The following is a 12,561-nucleotide window of genomic DNA, read 5'->3' on the forward strand; positions in this document are numbered from 1 at the left end:
AAAGGCCTTTTCTTTCGAGGCAGATCTGTATCAGTTTAATGTGTCTGAACTGCTCAGCTTGAAAGGAAAGACACTGAGGCGGCCTGGCCCTGGGGTTTGTGGTTTACATAAAGCTGGTGCTTTATCCAGACTCTTGTGGCTGCCTCAGTCGGGCCTCCCCGGTTTGAGGGCAGTTTTCAGAAGAGCAGAGGGTACCTGTATTTGCCTCCCAGTGCCGGGGACCTCTCCTGCCACCGGCTCCCTCAAACACACTCCTGATTGCTGCTGAGCTCTTGCAGAACTGGTGTGGACCCAGCACCTGGCATGGCATTTGGTCAAAACCCTTTGGGATCTTTTGATTCAAGAAATTAAGATTTTAGCCTCCCTGGGCCTTCTCTGTGCTTAAGAGGGCTGACTGCACATAAAGCCTCTCATTTGCTCAACCCAGTGAGTCACATGACACAGCACTGGACTGTACTGTGTGAAGGCTCTAAATATCTTTGTTTCTAGCATTTCTTGTGCTTCACAGCCATGCTTCGTAACCATGATGAGGAATGAGTTTAAGCCTCTGTGGTCACACATTCAGTTAATCTGGACCGATTCTCAGCTGGAAGATAAACCCAGTCAGTGCCTGGGGTTCCTCTCTCCTCCCATCTTCTCCCAGCGTGGCTGCCTGTAGTTTGGCAGGCAGACACCCTTTGGCAAGGCACCACATCCACAGCTTCCCCCATTCACTGGCTGTGCTGTCAGCACGTCGCATGCTGTGCGTGCATCCCAGCGAGCTCCTGACAATCCAGCTGCCCCGGCTGCCTCAGAGAGCAAAGGGGGTTTGAACCCTGGGGGTTCCCAGGTGGTGTTGGCATTGAAACCAGACCTGCAGGGGTAGCTGTCACAGCAGGACTCTCACTATCCTTGGAGGGCTTTTTTAGCTCCCAGTTGCTTTGTAGCTGACTGATCATGGTAGCTCAGTAAGGCCTGCTACACAAGTTTTACCTGCTGGATGCTGTTCCTCACCACTGACCTTACACATGAGGATGGAAAAAGAGCAGTGTTTTTTCAGCTCTGTTTTCTGAATACCCACTTGACTTCGTTTGATGGGTTCAGTCAGTGCTCTGAAATAAGTGAAACCACACATCCCAGCAGTGCCACATCCTGTCTTATAATACAGGTTGCCACTGGAGACAATATCAGAAGTAGTTTCAGCTGATGGGAATTTTCCAATTTTTGCTTTCTTCTATAAAATTTTGCATCACATAAAGAACTAGCAAAAAAAATACTGAACTTCGAAGAGGAAAACACAGTCTCCTTCTTCAGCTGGCTCCATTGTTCACATCTTTGATTATTTTCTTCTTTCTGTGGACCAGTAATTTTGCCCAGTTAAAAGGAACTGGACTGATTTTGATCTTCTACAAATACAACTGTAGTTATTCCTGAATTATGCCAGAATAAGTGAAATGAGAGTTGGGCTCAAAATGCTGCTTCTCCAGAGCTTTACAATCAAAGTTATGTTGTGCAAGAAACAGAGAAAGGGTGAAGGGAGTAGAAGACAATTAGCTTTATTTAAGTCCAAAGAAGGGTCAGTGCATCAGCTGTGCTACACACTTTGCCCTTTGGCTGCCTTGCAGAAGGGAAAAGCTCATGTCCCTCAGCCCCATCCTGGCTCTTTAAAGGAGGTGAAGTTGCATCACTTCCATCCCAACTGATTTCCAGGCTCTGGCTGGCTGCATTCTTGGGCCCAGAGATGCTGATTATCGGCAATGCAAGCGTCCTGACTGGGGACGTTTGGCTGAACTTGTGGGTCTGAGGTCATGCCTGCTCCTGCCAGCCTCCAGTCTGTTCCTTTTCCTTCAGCAGGTCAGTGACTTAGCTGCATAGCACAGAGAGAACAGCAGCGACAATCCCATAATTTCCTGTTTCTGTCTTCTGCTGATTGGAATCCTAGAGAGGCAAGTTTGGAGAGAGGAAAATGCTGTCCACACACCAGGTCTTGGAGGGGGGGTCTCATTTTAGATGGTGCAAAGCACTGAGGGATGTGTGCAAGTGGGGAAACCAGAAGCATCTGGTGAAAGGCTTTAACACAGGCTGCCAGGAGGCAATAGATGAGTGACCAGTGAGTCACCCGGCAGGCACTGAGTCAGGGAGACCTTACTGTACAGGCTCTTATTCAGCTGAAGAAGGCTCTCTGCAGCCCAGATGCACCAAAATGGTGAGGCCAAATCCTGTCCTTCTCTCATTGCAATGTCCCAGTCTGCAACCCAGAGGGAACTGAACAGAGTGAAGAGAAAATCTCAGTGCAGGAGCAATGATCGTGTTTGGAAAAATTTGAGCACGAGTGTTGGTATAAATGCTGCTGTCTCTAGTCTTACAGTATTTCAAGTTCCTAGACCAGTATTGCAGCTCCTAGACCCAAAGCAGGTGTCCCTGCCACAGATGGATGCACCTCCTTGGGTATGCATCCTCTCCCAGAAGGAATTGGGCCATTACCTGCTGCTGCCACCTCCAGGCTGTTGTGACAGAAACCCACTCTCTGGTCAGTCTGATCCTGTGGCCTTTGATGGTTTTATTCCTACTCTGCTAACATGTGCAGCTTGTGTCTCATGGAGCTGGGATGCTTCACAACCTAGCAACGATATATATTTACACAGCCTCAAAGATGCCCAAAGAAATCCTTTTTGGGGCTTTACTCACAGATAGAGTAATGATAAAAGAATGAAAAAAATAGAAGGAAACATGCCTCAAAATAACTCATTTTGTTTATACTTGAGGTTGGTTTTGCTCCTTATTTTAGGAAGACATTTTTTGTTGAGTTTCATATGTATAACTTTTCAGTTATGCTGAGTAAAAATAGAAGTCAGTGCTGACTATCAATATTTATGCATGAAGCAATTATTTTAGAAGGCCTGTAGCTACAACACAATCTTTCCTCTGTACAGTTTCCGTCATGATTTCAAATTGCAAAAGGGAAGCTTCAGAAAGAGAGGTCTGTACAGAGCTTTGGATAGGGAATGCATCCTGGTTCCCAGATTTAAAAGCAAAGGTTGAGAGCGTTTCAAGTGTCTGTGTGGTGAGGACAATGGAAAAATAGTATTTTAGCCTTGGTTGTGTACAATGTTTAGGCCAAGTTGGATGGGGCTTTGAGTAACCTGATCCAGTGGAAGGTGTCCCTGCCCATGGCAGAGGGGTTGGAACAAGATGATCTCTAAGGTCCCTTCCAACCCAAACCAGTCTATGGCTCTATGAATATTTACTGCCAAATTGCTGAATGTGAGGTTTTGGGTTAACCCTCCTTTGTTCCCGCGTGGTTTTACAGACATTACTGAAGCTCGGAGCAGTGCCTTGTTCCTGGTGGTCTCAGGTCCTCCTTGCTCTGCCGGTGCAATTAAGGGATTCGAGCTTGACCTGATGGAAATCCCTGCAGCTGTGGGGCCGTAACCCAAGCTGGAGTTTGCCCAGCTCAGTTTATGCTGCACAAGACATTAACAGAGGCCTTGCTGTCTGAGCTCGTGCAGAGTGGCAACCTCCAACAAAGATGCAACACCACCAACAAAAGGAAGAGATTAGAGTCACACCAGGAGTTTTGCTTCACTTTTAATCACCACCAGTTCTTTCTTGGCAAAGTTTTCAGTGTTGTGTTTTTCAGCTTGGGTACCTACATTATCTGTCTGGTCCTGTAGTTTATGGGCTCTATAGTAATATGCACTCACTCTTCACCATTCACTTAAAGCCCTAAACAGAAGACCTGAATACTCTGTTTGCAAATTTGGCTCTCTGAGAAGAGGTTTAATAATTAAAAAAAAAAAAAAAAAAGAAAAGAAAAGAAAGAAGCGGGGGAGGTTTTTGGAAGGGCTGTGTTACACTAACAGCTATAAAGCAGCCTCTAAAAGCGAGGCAGTGTCTGCCACTGCCAAACAACCGCGTTTCATTACTTTAGAGCCACATTTTAGGGCTCAGGCAGCTTGTTTAAGTACATTTATAGTGCCCCACCACCACGGGAAGACCTGCTGCAGCCTCACCTTGGGTGTCTGTCATTTCTGTCTGGTTCTGCAGGGCAGCTCTCTTCCAGCCCTGGGCATGGGGCTGCTGCTTATCCCAAAGGATATGGAAGATATCAGGATGTGGGCTTTGCCATCCTCTGGAGCAGCAGGGTAGGGATACAGCAGTGCCAGCTGTTAATGCACAAATTGGCTGCTAAGGAAGGGAGGTGAGAAACAGCTCCTGCAATTAGGAGCACAGAGGTGATTGTGAGTAGGTAAACTGCCAGAGCTGGTGGAATGCCAGAACAGGATTTGGCCAGGACACCACAGCTAACACCTGCATGTTTACAAGGAGCGACACGGGATCATTGGCTCCTCAGAGCCTCCCACCTCCTGTGTCGCCTCTCCCCTCAGGCAGCACGGCACCAAAGGGCAACATCTGGTCTGCAGTTGACATCAGAAACATCATTATTATGAACTGGTCCAGCGAAGACTCAGCCTGAAAACCACAACCTAATGAACCTCCAGTCCCACACTGTGCAAAGGCTCCCAGCCCAGTGCTGGTTGGTCCAGGGATGGTGGAGACTACTGGAAAACCTCCCCTGCGGGCTGCCAGGCAGCTATCAGGCCAGATTGGTTCCTGTAACGTGTGAGCTCCAACGAGAATGCAGCAAAAAATGAGAGAGCTGACCACAGGCAGATTTCTTCCTAACTGTGTCACTGGTGAATGCTGTAATTCCAAGCCGGAGGTGGGAGAATGGGTTTGTTTTTACAAGAAACCTGTCAATGGAGAAAAGAAAAATTTGAGGAGAATTTAGCAACTGGCTGAATTTGGCAAATAATTTCAGCTGGAGAAAATAGCTAAAATAGTTCAAACTTGGAGCAAGGAGTGGGAGACGAGAAATTCTGAAAATCCATTATTTGCACAGCTCTCCTCCAAAGAGCTTATATTATACTGCCCGCTACCAGCTGGCCTGAGATTTAGGTTGCCTAATATTTTCCGTTATAAAAGATTCTTTCAACATTTTTATTTTTTTAGAAGCTCTAACACCTCCATTGTTTGCAGTAGGCCCTTATAATTTGGCAGGGACAAAGCCCCTGGGCTAGAGAAGTGCCTTTTCTTTCATCCATGAAATTCCAGTCAGGTTTGGCTGGATAAAATAAAAAAATTTTTTTTTAAAATTTAAAAAAAAACCCCCCACACAAAAAAACCTGTTAAAGATCACCATTTCCCTTCTCTCTCTTATGTGCCTCAAGAAAATATGCTGGCAGACTGCCAGCATAGCAAGTGAACGTGAACGTTCTCATTAAATTGAGCCCAGGTTGTCACCAAAGCAGCCATCCAGACTCTGCTGGGAATGTCTGGGGGCTTCCAGGGCAGCTGCAGCAGCAGGAGAAGAGTTGCAGGAGACCAAGCACCACCCCAAGGAGTTTTCCCGACAGGCAAAGGAGGCAGAGAGGGAAGGAGCTCCTCCTGTCACTGATTTAAAAGACCTGGCAAGCCAGTCTCCATGCCTTGGGGCTCCTGTCCCTACTTTTGAGGCTGGGAAGAGTAGAGCCAATTTCTCGCTCAGCCAGCTGTGAAATAGCAACACTAAGCCACGTTCATCTTTCTCCAGGACCCTTCTCTTCTCCCTGGGAACAGCAGCAATCCTGCCCTCCCCTAAAATAGTTAACCCTGCAGTCTTAATTGTATCAGTCTATTCTGTGATGCTGAACAGACAATGGGTTTGGTGGTTGTTGGGCAGGGGTTTTATAAGCACTGAAGAGAGGATAGTTGTCTTGGAAAAGCTTCTGGCCTACAGACTGGAATGGGGCCAGCCCAGAAGACTACACAGGAAGAGATGAGAGTCCAGGAGCCAGACTTACTAGGGAGGCAGCTTCCAAACAGTGATCAGGAAACAGAAATGGGACCATGTGCACAGAAATGAGCTTAGAGAGCTAAAGGGAGTGGAACGGGCAATGGGAAAATTTGGACATCATTTTGTGGGAGACCTGGTGAAGGCTTGGAAGATCTTAAGTAGCCAATATAATCCACTCCTGGCAGAGGAGACTATGTTATGAAAGTCAACATTGAGTGCAATATAGTGAGATGAGCACTAAAGCAGAAAGGAACATAGAAATATATCATTTAGTGGTCCGTCAGTCTAGATTTTTGGCCTCCACAAGTGATGTTGGAAAGGATGGCATACAGAAGCTCTGCAGCCAGCAAATTTTTGCCAGTTGTGAAAATCCTAGTGCAATCCTAAATTGCAAGAAAGTGGCTTGTGTCACAGAGTATCAAGTTTTATGAGTCTTCCCAAATTTGTTAATATTATCCAAAAATTGGATTGAAATTCAAATATCAGAGTACACCACACAGGAAGTTTGATCCCCCTGAGCGGATGTCTTCATTCCCATAGAAGTGTAGCTGTCAGGAGAACCTAGCTGACTTCACAAGGGAGGTGCTTATCCAGGGAAAAATTGTTAGTGCCCGTTTGAGAAGTTTGGTGGTCGCCTGTGGACAAAAGAGACAGAAAAGCAAAAAAGTTGCTTTAGTTCTGTCATCCTGCCCCTGCTCTGTTGGCTACATGTGCAAGGCTCAGGCACGATCTGACCCTTTGCCCCATCCAGAGAGGGGCACACTGAAAAGCTGCTAGCCAGGCTTGTCCCAAAGCTGATCTTTGACAGGAGGTGTATCTTACTCCAGTGGGCAGAGTGGACAAGGGCTTTTGGAGCCTGTGCTGCTCTGTGTGCAGAGCATGGATGCAGGAGCTCATGGGCTGTCTCTACCTTACAGTTCTTTGCATGGTACTCCACTGTGCCAAGTAGATGCAGTGGTAAATATGTTGGTAAAACATGAAAGACTGAGTGGTAGCAGTGAGAAGACAAGAGCTGGTACTTTCACCTCTGCTTGAGCATTTGCTTTACCCTGAGGATGGGTTTCTAAGTTAAATGAGAGGTGGATGGCCAAAACGATGTCAAAACTTGGCTTTTCTTTGGTGCCACTTTAGAAATAAAACTTCTTTCTCGCATTTGAATTCAGATCTATATCTGTGCCCCTCAAGGGAAAGTGGCAATTCAAAGATAGGTCTTGGTACTGATTCCAATTTAAATAGAAAAGGTTGTGTAATTTTCCCTTCAGCTGGATAGTGTATTAATTAGCACAGTAATTTCTGGAGTGCTACTAATAAACTATATATCCAACAACTTTGGCAGTAAAAGCTATCAAAGCAAGCATCAGCAATTCTTGAAGAGAGAATGTGACTATGAGTACCTGAAGACTCTTTATTTGGATTGCAGGAGTGGGATAACTTGTCAGGAATGAGTAAATTGCAATCAAATATGTCTAGAATTCAGACTAGCTAAAGATGGAATAATCAAAACCATCAAATCTTGGTGCATAATGAGTTGAGACAAGTAGTTCAGCAAATATTGTTCTAATATCATCTTAACCACAAGGACTGCTCAGATGTGTTTCTTGAAGAGGTTTAAGTTAGCAAATAATACTCATCATTAATCTTTTATAATGGCTTTTGGGAGCCACAGTTCATTTAAACATTTTACATTTTTATTACTTATGTATGCAGGGCAGCAATTAAAGCTGTCGTGGTCATTAATGAAGACTAATGAAAGCAAGACGAAGGCAGGTTTTCATTTTCTGTCAACCTGAATATCCATCTGCTTCTGCCATCTCCCTGTCCCCCAACTTTTTTTGTGGGAGGGGAGGTGTTTGGGTGTTTCATTTTGTTTTCATTTGTTTCATTTTGTTGTTTGTGGTTTTTTTGCTTGAAAGCAATCTCCCCAGCCCCGAGGTGTTTAACCAAACACCTTTACTACTGTCCAGGAAGAGTTGTGAAGACTAAGTGTTCCTTTCTTTTTCTGGTAGGGAAGAAACATCTCTCTTGGTAATCAGACAAGTACTGTAAAAGGCTCGGTCTTTCTCAATGCAAATAAATGTGAGTGATGCAATAACAACATCTTTATGGTATGTTTTCTCGGCCACTGTGAAGTAATAGTTTTGGAGGGGAGACAGGGATTAGTCACCCCACAATTAGTCATTCTGCAGTGTAGTTTGATACTTGAGAGATCTGTATTTCAGAAATGTGGTTCTGCAACCATAGGACCTATTTTCAAGTACTTTCTGCTTTCCCCTTCTTTTAATTGGGAAGAGTTTGTTAAAAGAACAAAAATCATTCACTTTTTTCTTTTCACGTGCTTCTGCACTCATGTGTCTCTGTTTCATCTTCATACAAGCCTTGCTTTCCCTCCATCGGGGAGCTTTGACCAAGGCCTGAGTTTGGGAAGTGCCTCCATTCCAGGTTTTCTAAGGCAGAGCCCATCAGTCTGGCCAGGCATCCTAAAGCCAGCGCTACAAAGAGGGGGGCTGGGGGGGTGGGGGGGTGTGTGTGTATGTGTGTCACACGTAGGGCACTGCCCCCTCACATGTGTTTCCAGCATCCTGGGAGCCTGAGAGGTGCCGGTGCCCCGTTAGTTCTTGGCAGGGTGTGGGGAACTCTCTGGGCACAGAGCTGTGAGCTGGGGCACTGGAAGACACCTCCTTTCCAAAGGCTGTTTACTGCCTTGGGGAAAGAACAGGGTAAGAGACAGCTGCTCTGGAAGTCTTCTCTTTTGTAACAGCCAGAAACTTTGCTACAGAAAGTTTGTTCCCTTAAACTGGAATTCTTGTGAGTCAAAAAGGCAATGCAGATGTTTCAAAGTGTTAATCATAAATATCAGGGGAGAGGGAGCTTAATGGCAGAACTCCCAATGAGTAACAGTGTTTGGCCTCAAATATTTCAGCTGGTAAGATGTCACATACTTCTCTGTACATGGCAACCCTGCAGTTGTCTTAACCATTTCATTTTTTGAGTGAGTAGTTGCAGTCCAGCCCATGTGTCACAGCCAGTGTGCCACACACCAAGGTCTGCACTGGGCACATGGTTATCACTAGTCCAGGCACCTGCACCAGACCTGGTCCTCTCCTAAGATGGCTTGTTTCATCGAATCTCCCCACCACAGCAAAAGCCTGAATCTGCTTTCCAACCAACCTTCCTCCCAGCTCCTTGGTATTTCTCTGCTGCCAAACTCTGTAGTCTCCTGAATGTATTCCGTGCATACCAAAGCCTGCTTGACATTTGGCTCTGCAAGTCTTTCCTAATTCTTCTTGTGCTGGTATAGAGTTAATTTGTTCTTGTTTCAGACACATTGTTGTCATTATTAACTTACCAACCCAAACTCCAAACACAAAATTCAAATCTGACAAAATAAATACCAAGCAACCCATGGGCCAAATTGATTTGACTTAAGACAGCATTGAAACAAATGAAATACTGTGTTTCATTTGGAAAAAGAGCAGCTGTATCTGTACAGTAACTACTGTGTTTCTCCAAAGGGTTTTTCCCACAGGGCCGAACTCAACCAAATGTAGGTTGGGATTAGAAGGTAAAGCTCCTATTAAATTCCTGGATCAAACTGTTTGAAGATGTAAATAGGGTTACTAGGTTTGAGGTCAGATGAAGGAGGTATGCATTGCACCAACTATGGTGTTCAGTGCAACATCTCTGCTGATGGCAGACAAAAACTGGGTAGGAAAACTCCAGCCCAGAGGACACAAGCTAAAGACAGAGCCTTGCTTCTCTACCCTTTCCTTACTGGCTAGAAGCAGATGCCAAGGTAGAAGCAGATGCCAAGGTCTGTACTCCACAATCATCATAATTTGCAATGATCTAATATTAAAATGTCAGCACTAATGTGCAAGGAATTCTGTTTCTCCTCAGTCCCAGTGTGTGGTATCTCTACTCAGCTGGCAAATTACCACAGCCCCGACATGGTATAGACCTCCCATACCCAAAAGAGCACAAACACGCTCCAGTTACAAACTGAACTGCTTTCTGCCGTAGTGGAGAGCCCTGTTGGGCACAAGTCATCATTTCACAAGTGATGGGGTTTAACAGTGAAGCTAACCTGGAACAAACCTTGCTGAGCAGACCCAGTAGAAGTGGTCACTGCCTGTGTAGCTCAGCAGGGAATTAAGGTGTGTGGTACTGCCCCTGGAAAGTCCCACAGAGAGAGCACCCTTCAGAGCTGCTCTCAAGCACTTTTGCCATTGTAAGGGAAGCATAATCTGAAGTGATTGTTATCTTAAATGCAGTTTAACTTTTAAATCCTGATGGTTTCACTGAGGATTGGATAGCTAAAATAGCTTACAGAATCCAAAGCTGAAGTTTCACTTCTTTTTGCTTAGCTGATGGGTTGCAGAAGACCTTGTAGGGAAGGGGAGAAGCCAATTTTCTGATGACACTCACAGATCTGCTTCCCTTTACTGAACAGGGTGTACATGGTACAACTGCCTTCTTGAAGTTGAACACTGCGCTCCAGCTGTCTTGGAGTCAAAAAAGGAGGCATATCCTTGAGGCAGCTCCAGTCCTTTCACACAGGAATGATGCAGGGGAGAAAATCAAGGCAGATGCAATTAGTGAAAATCAGAACCTGCAGAGCAGCTTCTCTCTGTGGCTGCTTTTGTGTAGGGCTTAGCCCATACAAAGCAGCCTCCCCTGAGCCTTGGACTCCTTACAGCCTAACAGAAGGAAGATCACTACAAGCATCAGGTATTTCTGTTAGTGGGAAGCCTGGTAAATACTCTTTACATGCCAGCAACACCTCCTGTTGGCAGGCTTACTTGGCAGGCTCCAGGTACTGAAGTAAACACGCTGTCTGTTTTGTGAGATTCACCAAAGTGGGGCTTATCCCTGTCCTGCCTCTCAAGAGAGTCTGAGGAGCCAGTTGTGCCCCTTTAATGTAAGGGTATTAAATGGCCAAAAAAATGGAACTGCCTGAAAAAGAGTTGCCCCTCAGTTATGACAAGTGATATGGAAATAATTTGAGAGTGGGTTGGGTTTCATTAATTTTTCCCACAATTTCACTATATTTTAAGTCTATGTTTTTCGGTGTTTTTTTTCCACAATCTGACTATACATTAAAAGAACAAAGCGTACGTAAGTAGTGTGTTAAGAGGGAGAGTGGGGAGCAGAAGACAGGATGCAAAAAGCCTGGGAGAAGCAGCCAGTCTGAGCTGACTGCTCAGAGGGACCACAGGATCATTCAGGGGAGGTTATTCCAGGGGCAGTACACAGCCTGGGTTGGGTGGTCCCATGGTGTGGCATCTCTCCTCCACCTGGCCCAGATCCAGTCTCTCTTCTGCCTGACCTGCCCCTTTGCCAGCAGCTGCCCAAAGCCAACAGACCAGAGGAGTCACTCCAGCATCCAGAAATGGGTTATTGCTTGAGAGACACTAAACTTTGCCTTAGAGTTTGTTTGGGAAGGGTGGGGAACAGTCCACGCCGAAAAGAGATAGAGGAAAAAAAACTAGAAAAACAAACTTCAGACAATATCTCATTGATAGAATGTCTGGGGCCAGCACTGTAACGCAAGCGACACGCAGAGGACAGCGGGAAGCCCTGGTGCTCGGAGTAATCCATTATTTTCACTGGTATTGACCATGCTTACCTGCCTCCCAGTGTCTCTGGAGCTGGTGGGGGCAGCTTCAGAAGGACCACCAGGGCATTTTTGCTTCTGCTTCTTTGCCCATGCTCTCCTTATGGTGAGACCTCACTGCCAACCCCACGCCAATACTGTCTGCCAGGATGCTACTGGGGGAGACTTGGGACCATGTTGGAAGCATATCCCTGTGTCCAGATCCCAAAGGACTGTGCCAGTAGCCACCACCGCCCAAGCAAGGCCAAGGCCATATGCACAGCTGACTTCTGCCCCTGTTGAGTCACCCCACTGGCTGCTTCTTTCTTGTTGCTTTAGCTAAATCAGGAGATCTGCCCTGCCCTTGCAGGGCTGCTGGGCAGCTGCTGAGGTTCCCAGTCTGTGCCAGTCAGGGAGGGGCTCTGCTCGCTCTCAGGCTGGAGCTGCTGCAGGCAAGAGAAGGGGCAAAGCACACAGGAGGAGAACGGCAGCCTTGTATATCTGTCATATAAAACTCAGAGCCCCCGGTCTGGCTCTTTATCAATTATTAGCCTGCTGCTAAAATAAGAAAATAGATTTCATAAGTGTGTTTCTGTTCCACACACCAGACAGATAGTCTGGCTAAAATGATTTATTGGTATGAGTTAGCGCATGTGTATGTGTAGATGTGCATATGGTTCAAATCCTATAAAGTAGAGTCCTGCCTGTGTGTGCGTGTATTTAATGCTTTATATGGTACATCATTCCTTTTTCATGTGTGTCTGTCTGGTTTTCTTGGGCAGCACTAGTTAAATTTCTTCTTTCTTTTCTTTTTTTTTTTTTTTTTAATTTTTGCATTTCACATGAATTGTGCAGTGGAAGCCAAGAGTATCTGCCAACTTGGCTGTCCCAAAAATAAAAGCTGACACTCTTCTCCTAGAAACAGTTATCTCCTCATTGTAGTCATGGTCAGACACACCCACACCATCCCTTTCTTGAAACTGAGGCCAAATTTAATAATGCGCTTGGCCACTCTCATTTCTGACTAAAAATGTCAAAAAGTGAAAATGCTTTTTCTTAAGAATGCAGAGGCAGAGAGCAATCCCAGGACACAACACTTACTATTGTAAGTATGCAGAAAGGCACAGACTGCTCTCCTCCAGCTGGCAACAGG

This window comes from Corvus cornix, chromosome 2, assembly GCF_000738735.6.
Source record: "Corvus cornix cornix isolate S_Up_H32 chromosome 2, ASM73873v5, whole genome shotgun sequence".
NCBI classification, from domain to species: Eukaryota; Metazoa; Chordata; class Aves; order Passeriformes; family Corvidae; genus Corvus; species Corvus cornix.